We start from the raw sequence: 10,648 nt of genomic DNA on the forward strand, positions 1-10,648 counted from the left end.
GCTAATATTTATTCCTTAAGGTAATCGAACTAAATTTGAGTCAAACCTAAAACAAGTCAAGTCATGAAAATGGCGGTTCAAATTTAGCTTAATTTTTTTTATATAAATTTAAGCTTGATTTAAATTTAGTTTGAGTTGAATTTGTTTAAATGTTATAAATCTCTTAATTTAAACTTATTAATTATTTGATTATTTTTTAGTTGATACTAACGGACTATTTGAGAGGAGGTGAGGGATTGGTGGTAAAAAAAAAAAAAAAAAAAAAAAAAAAAAAAAAAAAAAAGGAGGAAAGGGAAATTTGAAACCTTGTTGAGAAGGAAGTGAGCTGTAGAATGAAAAGGTAAGAGTAAGTTTTAATCTTCCTTATTAATGAAACAAAAAAAAATTTTACACTCCTATTTAGGAGGTAAGGAAGGGTAAAAAGAACTAAAAAAAAATATATTTTAATTTTATCGTTATTTTATTATATTAATTCTAAAAATTATTATTTTAGGTAGCGCTTGTATTTCGTCGACACTGACGTCGACTTTGGCGTCGGTGTCGACTTCGACGCAGACATCGATTTCAACGCCGACATCGATTTCGACATCGACTTCGACTTTGACGTCGACACCGACTTCGACTTTGACGTCGACACCGACTTCGACACTGACACCGACTTTAATAAATAAGTTACAATTGTTTGAATACATAAGTCTTAACCAATAAATGTATGTAAGATGTACTAGGTTCTTGAACACGTAAGTCTTCAATAAAATAAGAGTAATTTTATAATTTTAATCTTCATTATCCTCATTTTCCTTCCAAACACAGGTAACACATGTTACATTAATGAACTTCCCCTCCCTCCCAAACAAAAAAAATATATAAATATTTTATTTCCTCTCCATTTCTCTCTCTTCTCCTTCTGTTAATGAATCTTCGCTTGCCCCATCCAAATTAAGGGTAAATATTCATCTCTTCAAATTGACTAATGATGGGATAAATGTCTTAGTCCTAAAGAAGTTTTTTACCGCCCATCAGGATAAATCGGGAAGCGAAAGCGAAACTCATCTTCTTCTCATTAGAAGGTAACTTTTATTTTTTAAAATCTTATTTGATTTGAATTTGATAATATAAATTTAATTGTTTTTTAAGTTTTTTTATTTATTAACCAAGATAACAAGAGAGTTTATTGTGAAAAATAACTTATAAATTTTATTCATTAATATTATTTATCAATAATTTATAATCTCAATTTATGGATATTAACCAACACAACATATCTATTCGAGTTTATTTATTTAATTTAATAATTATTTAAATTTATTTATTTAATTGATAACTAGATATTGAATGAATATAAATATATTTTACCACATTTAATTCATTAACTGTATTACTAACTTTGATTGCAGATGGATAATATTTTCCCTGACCTTCTCTTCTTAAAGAAGAGATTTGCTAAGAGCATCACCAATGTAAAGTACGTGAGAGATTTTTAAAATTAAAAAAATTGAATAAAAAAATTTAAACTATTATAGATAAGTTTAAGGTTTAGTAGTTGAAGAGTAGTAGTGAAAACTCAAACATATTCTTTTATATTAAAATTGATATATATGTATAAAATCATGCAACTATATATTATGAATTATATCATAAAAAAATTCACATAGAGGTTTAATCATTGGAGATTTTTCAACGAAATTTTATAATATTCATGTAACATATTAAAATCATAAAAAAAAATTAATTAAAGTTTTAATGATTGAAGATGCCTAAGATTCTTCTGGCACGTGTTGCCCAACCACGACGAGGGGAGTCAATGAGCTCTTTTTCTTTGGACTATCTCTAGCTTTAAATGTTTCTAAAGCTTTTTTGGTGTTTAGAATTGAATTTGCTAATAAGGAAGAGATTGCAATGATTATAATTATTGATTACGTTTACAGTAGAGATCGAACAGTAATTTTTTTAAGGTAAATCTTGTTGACTAGAATTTGGCCAGCAAGAAATCTTTATCTTTCCAATTATAATATATACATGTACATATATGTAATTAATATATACATATAATATTACTAAAATGCTCATATATATACATGTATGTATATATTTTAGCTGGTCAGATTCTGACTATTTAACAATGTCTATTTTTTTTTAAGTATCAAATATCCCATTTTTCATACATACTAACCTTGGGAAAGATGGATGGGGCTCCATAAAACTTTTCTATTCTAAAAGTATTTAACCGATTATACATCCTGCCATGATTGGGGACCAAATTGTCTTGTTTATTTAAGGGACTCGATCAAGCGAATGAAAGTGATGGTTGAGTATTGTGTCTGTACTTTTTTTTTTTTTTAGAAAAAAAAAGACAAATAGGGGAAAAAAAAAGAGAGGTAAGATGCCCACCTAAAATTCATAAAAGAGCATTTAATGTGAATTTAATTAAACGTGTAAATGGTTCATCGATTAGGGTACATAAAGGATCTCTAACTTTAATTAAACGCACAATCGTAATAAATATCGAGCATCAATTAAATTCATCAAGTCCCACGATGTTATAAAGACACCTGATCGAAAGGCTTCTACTTGCTTCATTTAATGAAATTAAAACTCGCTAGAGCGAGGTTGGTGAAACTATGCTCCTTAAGTGGTCGAGCTCTATTAAATTGTTTTAATTTGAGTCATATATATATATATGATCGGTTAGAATGGACTTTTTAATCATTTTTAAAGTTATTATTAAGGGTATGCAAGTAATATCATATTTTATAAATCAATTATACCCTTTCCACTTATTTTAATTATTTAACTTTTAAAAATTATCTCTAATGATTAATTGCATTTCCAATTGACATGCATGTCTAAAGAGACATGCAAATTATGTCTCTATATTAATAATTAATTACATTTCTAAGATGAAGGGGAGCCGTGAGCAATAATAAAATTGCTACTTTGTGATTAAAAAGTCATGAGTTCGAATTTTGGAAATAATCTTTTGAAAAAAAATGCGTAAGACGGTATAAAATAAGAGATTGAGGAAAGAGAAAAGAAAAATTGAACAAATATACTAAGGGTATTTTTTTATAAACTTAATTTACATTCTTATTCCATCAAAACCCAAGAGAGGGGGTGTGTTTCATCCATACCCAAATTTTTGGATTTCATTCCAAATCTGATTCTATTTCCATTAACCAAACATAATATTTGAGAATGAATTCATTCTCTCATTCCTAAATCCCTAAACCAAACGCCACCTAAAGGAATCCTTTATAAGTACACATTTTCATTAAAAATTTTCAAGAATCTTAAAATTTTTCAAGAATATGAAATGTTCTTTTTTTATTGCACATGCTCTATTCTTAATGGACTGAAAATGAAAAATCTCAATTATTCTTCTATATGATTTGCAATGGTAAACCAAAATACACGGGAGACCATGCTACTGTTAAGAAACTCATCTTGGGTGCAAATTCTAAAAAGTTCATTCTCTCAATAGTCTAATCCTCAATATTCTATCGTGTTAGATTTATTACAGTTTGAGTATTTGATAGGACCACCTCCATCATTTCCTTACCTTTGCCAATAAATATTATTTTTTATCTTTATTTTTGAAATGTTATTATTTTATATAAATTTTATACAGATTATTGAATAAAATCGATCCTTATTTGTATCTGAGCAAATTCAAAATCTGTACTTGTAATATTTTTCTCATAAATAACAATTCATTGGATATGATCAGTTTGATTGTTCACTTTGAGTCGAATATTAACTTTGAATTTTTAGTCAGATTGATATATATCTTAAAGCACAATTTCGAAATAAATAATACGAGTTGGATTATAGCATAAAACATATTTTTATTCATAGCGTAGAAGAACATAGCAACACCATAATGTAAACCCAAAATAAAATCACTGCACAGAAAAGCTATCGGAAACCACAATCACAGAGACAGGTTTACGAGCAGCTTCTTCTTTCACACCTTCTAAAAACAGCTCATACGTCTTCGACAGAGGAAATTCCTCCAGCAACATATCCCTGACATATTCCTCTGTCTTCTTTGCAACTCCTAATCAGAAACTCCTTCATCTCACCAGCAGTTAGAGCTGCTTCGCTCCCGCCAGCAGTTGGAGCTGCTTCGCTCTCACCCTCATGCGAGCCGACCGACGTAAGGTCGAGCTGATCCATCTCCTTAGTTGCAGCTGCCTCGACCTCGGCAACCTTGAGCTTCATCAGGCCGAGCGCTACCGATTTCATCATAGTGTCAGTTGCAAAAGAAAAAAGGAAAATCAGTTAGACCCAAAGAAAAAAAAACAAGGGGAAATTCCTTACCAATGCCGCTCGAGAGACTAGTTCGGATCAGGCTCAACCCGAACGTGTACAGGACGTCATCTGGCAACAACCTGTGGATGTCGAATTTCAGGCCGGCAACCATGTTGGCCGCATGAAGATACTCCGACCGGGTCTTATACCTTTTCAACTCGGGCGGAGGTGGCAGGGCGGTCTGCCATTGGGCTCGGAAGTGTGGCAGCTTGGGAAGACGCAAGTAGAAAAAATAATCATTCTAGTGCTTGTTGGAGGAAAACATCTTATCAAAAAAAGACTAAACCAATTCAAGACTGAAAAAGAAAGGTGCCCAACTCGGACTGTTTGGGGTAGTAAAAGTAATGGAAAATCTAAGGCTTAAGGGGGATGCTGTGCACTTTGAATAGCACGACAACACCACATAACAGGCGAAAAGAGTTGGGAACAAGCTAGGCGAGTGAGACTTGGAAATAGTTACAAACCTCGGTGATGAACGGATGGATGAGAAACTGGAGACCGACCACGAACTGGTCTCGGAAGAAGCAAATAGTGTCGGTCGACGGATTGTGTGGCCGATCAGACAGACCGGCCAAGATAATCTCATGGTCGGGCGGGATGTCGAAAGCGTTAATAAGGTGCGTCGCGTCGCCCGCATCAAACCTGGTCTCCATGGCGGTATATCAGAGACCAGGGGAGGGGTCGACTGGCTGGGAGGAACTGGCCATGATTGGAAAACAAAGGAGCAAAAGGATTCACTAAAGAGATCGCCGGAAAAATAGAGCAGGATCGACAGGAGGTTCGCCGCACAAAATGGCGGAACACCGGAAAACGCTAAAGGACGAGAAAAGAAGAGGAAGGAACAGAAATGGAAGCTTACAGGAAAAGGAAGCACCGGAGTAGAAAGTCGGGGATCGCCGGAGCACTGGATGCGGACAGTCGCCGGAGCACACGAATACGAAGGCAGCAACAATGAAATAGAAGTCGGCGTAGCTGCTTTATAAAGATCGGGCTCGACCGAGCGGAGCCGTCCGATCTAGGTCACGAGAATCGACGCACGCATCCAACCATCGCATTTGAACCGCCACATGTCACATCACCTCTAATGCACCGATTGCGTGGTGACGGCGGTGGCGCCACGCGACATTCACCTACAGGGTCGCATTTAATAAGCTCCATTACCTAGCATGGCCGCATGCTCAGTGTAATGACGGTGATTTGTGCGAATTCCGAGGAGATTCAGACGATATTAGCTTTGACCGCCCGTGGACCAGGACCCGGAGCGGTGAATTTTGCATTTTAAGTATCGGCATACGCTTCGCCGAGCGACGACGGGGAGCCAATCGGACCCTCTTCATCAGCACGACCGAGCGGCCGACGCAGCACTAGACTAGTTTCGTCTAGTCAGTCGGACTTTCAGCCTCATTCGATTAGACTTGAAGGGAGACATGTGATCCGGTAGTAATAAGGCGGGGCAAGTGGGAGGTCAAAGTCAGCGGTCAACGGTAGTATCCGACCGAGTGGACGAAGGTGGGTCGAGCGGACCCTCGCTCGGCCGAATGGGGACTGCAACCCCGGCCCAGCGGGCATTGTTTCTTCACTCAGCGAGACGGAGGCAGGACAGTTGGATGATTGGCCGAGCGGCTACCCCGCTTGACCCGCCCATGATAGTAGTTGATTGGCCGAGCGGCTACCCTGCTTGACCCGATAACAGACAAAAGGAGCAGCTGGGAGTATCTTTCTAGGGATTAGTGTCATCGACAAGCTGCGTGGCGGGTGGCATGGTCAGACAGAGAATTGTACGGTGGACGTTTCCATTGTCACGTCAGGGATATGCCGGGGCTATTGAGGTATGGCGTCAGACACGCTTTTCTGACAGGGCCATTACAGATATGTGTTGAGGAGCGTGCACGTCTCAGGGAATGTGCATTTGGTATAAGTTATAATGGATGACTTAATGTAGACAAGTTCGTTGGATTATGCTCGATTACTTTCAGGTTTGTAACCATGTCGGTCTATAAGTTATAAAATAAGTAGCATAGAGTTGTTGATGATTCAATAGTTTCATAGCTTGTATTAAGGACGGATTTAGGAGTTAGAGAGGAATTGAATTTTGAGTGGGGAATTGAATTAAAAATGATAAATGGTCAAAATATGACATTTTAAAAATATAATTAATCATTGATATATATAGAGATAATTTTTAAAACTTAAATATAAAAATAGATAGAAAAGAGTATAATTAACTCATAAAATATAATATTACTTAAACATCCTTAATAATGACATGAAAAGACAACTCTATCGGACCAAATCCTAATCATTTACTGTCTATATTTTTGATATATTATAATAACATCCATGTAAAAATTAATTGTGCGAACCCATAGAGCCACTTAAATGCGACCCTACCCAATCGAGTCACACTACGTCTTAAATGATTAGATGTCAATTTGAATCGAACATTTCAAAATTTTAGAGGGTACGAGATATTATAACTTTTAACTCAAATAGAAATATAGGACACAAAATATATTAAATTAAAATTCGTTTAAAAATTTATAATTAATTATGGGGTGAAACTAGTAATAGATTTCAAATTAAAAAAATATCGTGTAGATCTTTTATTGGAGTCTTCTAATAATTTTAGGGGGTGTTTGATTCTTTTCTAAGAATAGGAATCGGAATGAGAATCATTGTATTGTGGAATGAGAATGGCTAAGAGTATGGATATCACTCTTAAAAATAATGTTTGATTAATTGTATATTTTCTATCGGAATAAATCAAAATTTCCTTTTTTACCCTTAAAGGAAAATAAGAGAAAAAATTAGATGTGAGAGAAAGATGAATGCGAGAGAAAAATATGATGAAAGAGAATGATGAGAGAGAAAGTATGATGAGAGAAAGTGTGATGAGAAAGAATGAAGAGAGAGTGTGATGAGAGAAAATGAAAAAAGAGAGTGTGATATATAGGAGAGAGAGCATGATGAGAGAAGATAGAGAAAAAATATGATATAAGAGAAAGTATTGGTGGCAAAAGACGAATACGATGAGAGAAGATGAAGAGAGAGAAAATGCAATGAAAAAAATGAGGAGAGAGAGTGTGATGAGAGAGATTGAGGAGAGAGAAAGTATGATAAGAGAGAAAGTGTGTTGAGAGAAAAAAGGAGGGAGTGTGACAAAAGAGATTGAGGAGAGAGAAAGTGTGATGAGAAAAAAGAGAACAGAGAGTGTGATGGGAGAGATTGGGGAGAGAGAGAGTATGATGAGAAAGAAAGTATGATGAGAAAAAAAGAAAGAAGTGAGTGCGATGAAAGAGATTGAGAAGAGAGAAAGTATGATGAGAGATAAAATATAATAAGAAAAAAAAAGAAATAGAGTGTGATAGGAGAGATTAAGGAGAGAGAAAGTGTGTGATAAAATGATGAAAAAGAAAATATGATGAGAGAGACCAAGGAGAGAGAAGTGATAGGAAAGAAATAATAAATAAATATATTTTGATATTTGATATTAAGGGAGAAAATTTTAATTTTAGGTAAAGGGTATTTTTGGAATAAGGAAATATTTTGATTGATGAAAATAGGGAAATAGCTCATTGAAGGAGAGGTAGAAATGAGTCTTACCCAATTTCAAGGATTCATTCCCTTATTTGTATTCCTATTCTTATAATCCAAATATTAACAATGACAATCAATGATTCTCATTCTCATTCTCATTCTCATTCCTCACTCATATTTCCCTAAACCAAACACCCCCTTAGTTCGCCGGTAGTATGAACACGATGCCTTTTACAAAAAAAAAAAATGGCATTTTGATTTTTTTTTAATTTAATATTTTGTGTGTGTATATGTGGAGAGAGAGCTTTGAAGGGACCTACATGTTTCGGCCCATGTTTGCAAAGCCCAAACCCAACCGATCCGGCCGGTTTAGACGAAGGACACGTCCCGGAAGCCCTAGATGCTACTCAATAAATTGACGCTCACATTCTCTTCTCGCCACGACGTCGCAGAGTTCATGACTGAGGACTCGGCCGCTGCGTCGTCAAACTTCGAGGTACTCTCTTCCTCATATTCGTTAGTGTTTGAGTTGCCATTGCAAATCTTGAGTCATCATCGATCTTCTCGATGGGAATTCCTCGTTCGATGCCTTCTAATGATCTGGAATCGCTAATCAGATTCGTTCACTATATATCCTCGTAAAAGAATATTTTTTTGTGTTTCGATCTGATATTTCGTTCCTCGTTCGATGCCTTCTAATGATCTCGAATTGCCGATTAGATTCGTTCATTATTTGTCCTCGTAAAAGAATACTTTTTTGTGTTTCGATCTGATTGATATTTGACGTAGGGGTTCGTTCCCTTACTAAGCAGTGATTTGTGGTCGACGCTTCGTTTCTTCTAAATGTATAGGGAGGGGAGGGAGTTTCGAATTACACTGGATCTTCCAAACAAAGTGCTTTGTAATTAATCAAAGACTCGCCCAGGCACCCTATTGGCTTCCTTTCTGACTCTGTTGGCGATGTTTTGGTGGCCTCAGTTTGGTAAAGAATGTTAATTGATTCTTATTATGTTTCAACAATTCATCTAATAATTCGTTGTTGTTTTATCGTCAATGTCTTAGATTACCGTGATGATATTTTTTTATAATAAGTGAAGCGATTAACTTGTTGAACAAATTAATTTTATTGATAAGTTTCACCTTTCTAGCAAATGTTCCAAATATTCATCTTTTTTTGTTCATATTCCCTAATTAAAAGTCAGTGCTTGTTGAGAGAATTAAACCAGCATCGTTCCAATGTTTACTAGATCAAGACGGATCAGAGACCCCAAGATCATGATTCAAAAGGGTTAACTCCACCAGTTTAATTTAGTCATCAATTTATCAATCATCTCCAACAATAGTTAATGTTTCATACATTTTATATGAAATTGTACTTGGGAAGAGAATGAAGCAAAGACTAAGTTTCTTTCTTTTTCCCCTAAAAGTTAAATCTTTCTTGTTTTCGTTGCTTCTATCCTGAAAGAGTGGCCTGGTCTATCCATTGGGTCGTTCTGTAGAGAGAAGCATAGATTTATTAGTCAGTATTAAACAGCACGGTGTCTTATTGTTGTCATCTTGTTACCTGTCTCCTGATAAATGTTTTTTAAAAGTTAAATGAGTGTTTCCTGATCTACTCTGATTCACTTATCCATTTCTATTGTAATATCCGGTAAAGCATAGATTTGTTTGTATCCCACTGGATGTTTTTATATATATAATAGAACGCTGTTGTTCTAGTGTCCTGCTCTATCTACTGGTTCATTATATAGAGGGCAGAATAGATTTATTTATTCAGCATTAAACAGCATGGTGTTCTACGAGGGATAAAGTTTCATGTGAACTTTTGTGTTCCTAAGAAAATTGTTATTGTGATTTTGACCTTTTTGTTTTGAATAGACAACTCTGCAGATTTCTTGGAGGTCAGACTAGGTGGTCGGGGCTTTTGCTTTAGAAGACTGTAAAAATTGTGCGTTAGATCAATTTTAAATTATGTAAAAATTGTGCTTCAGATTGTCTACTTGTTGAAGTTGTAAAAGTTTACTTGGGACAACTTTCTAGATTTGTGTAATTGAGATTTTGATGGGCACACAACTCATAAAGGAATGATTTATCTAATGTTGGGGTTGACTTTGACTTTGTACAACGAGGATTCGATTCTCATGTAGGTTATATCACACGTTTTTGCTCTCGGTTAGATATAGATAAATAAATTATGATGTATTTATGCTAACATATGGTCCTTTATCAATGAGTAATTAGTGGCAACACGGAAGTCAAACATTTCTTAAAACTATCAAGATTCTTACTAATATTTTTTTATAATTGCTATTATATTATTTTTTTAAATTGTAAATTATAAATTTATTAATATTATTTATTTTTCCTATCACTCAATAATTGGAGACCAATTTGACTTCCTTTGTTAAAAAATCACATCTAATAAAAATCACATTCCTGGGCATTGAGTATTAAAAAAATAAATCAAATTGATATTATGTTTTTTATTACATGGTGTGATTCGTCGTAACGTGTAGCCATCTAAAACATAAAACATAAGTGGGATCATCTTGTCCATACTTTATGGATTAGGAGAAGGATCATAAAAATTCATTAATTAATTTAGATGAAGTCTACCTGTTAAACAGGTGGAGGAGTATAATTTGACAGGTGGAGGAGTATATTCAAATTGAGCAATGATATGTTCAAGGAAAAAAATTTAAGGAAAAATTCAAGGATAGATACATAAAATCATGTCTTATCATTTCATTTTTTGGGAAAAAAATTTAAGAAAAAACTCAAGAATAAACACATAAAATCA

General features: G+C 34.7%; 1 long non-coding RNA gene and 1 other non-coding gene across 2 annotated transcripts; both read left to right on the top strand.

The window, feature by feature from the left end:
- Window positions 1-8,288: 8,288 nt before the first annotated feature.
- On the top strand, window positions 8,289-9,945 carry LOC121987921. Its single transcript, XR_006113764.1, has 2 exons — window positions 8,289-8,344; window positions 8,700-9,945. It is a non-coding gene; the product is annotated as an uncharacterized LOC121987921 (long non-coding RNA).
- LOC121988249 lies at window positions 9,295-9,430 on the top strand. The gene has a single exon (XR_006113983.1). It is a non-coding gene; the product is annotated as a small nucleolar RNA snoR137 (small nucleolar RNA).
- Window positions 9,946-10,648: the final 703 nt, after the last annotated feature.

This window comes from Zingiber officinale, chromosome 5B, assembly GCF_018446385.1.
Source record: "Zingiber officinale cultivar Zhangliang chromosome 5B, Zo_v1.1, whole genome shotgun sequence".
Taxonomy (NCBI): Eukaryota; Viridiplantae; Streptophyta; class Magnoliopsida; order Zingiberales; family Zingiberaceae; genus Zingiber; species Zingiber officinale.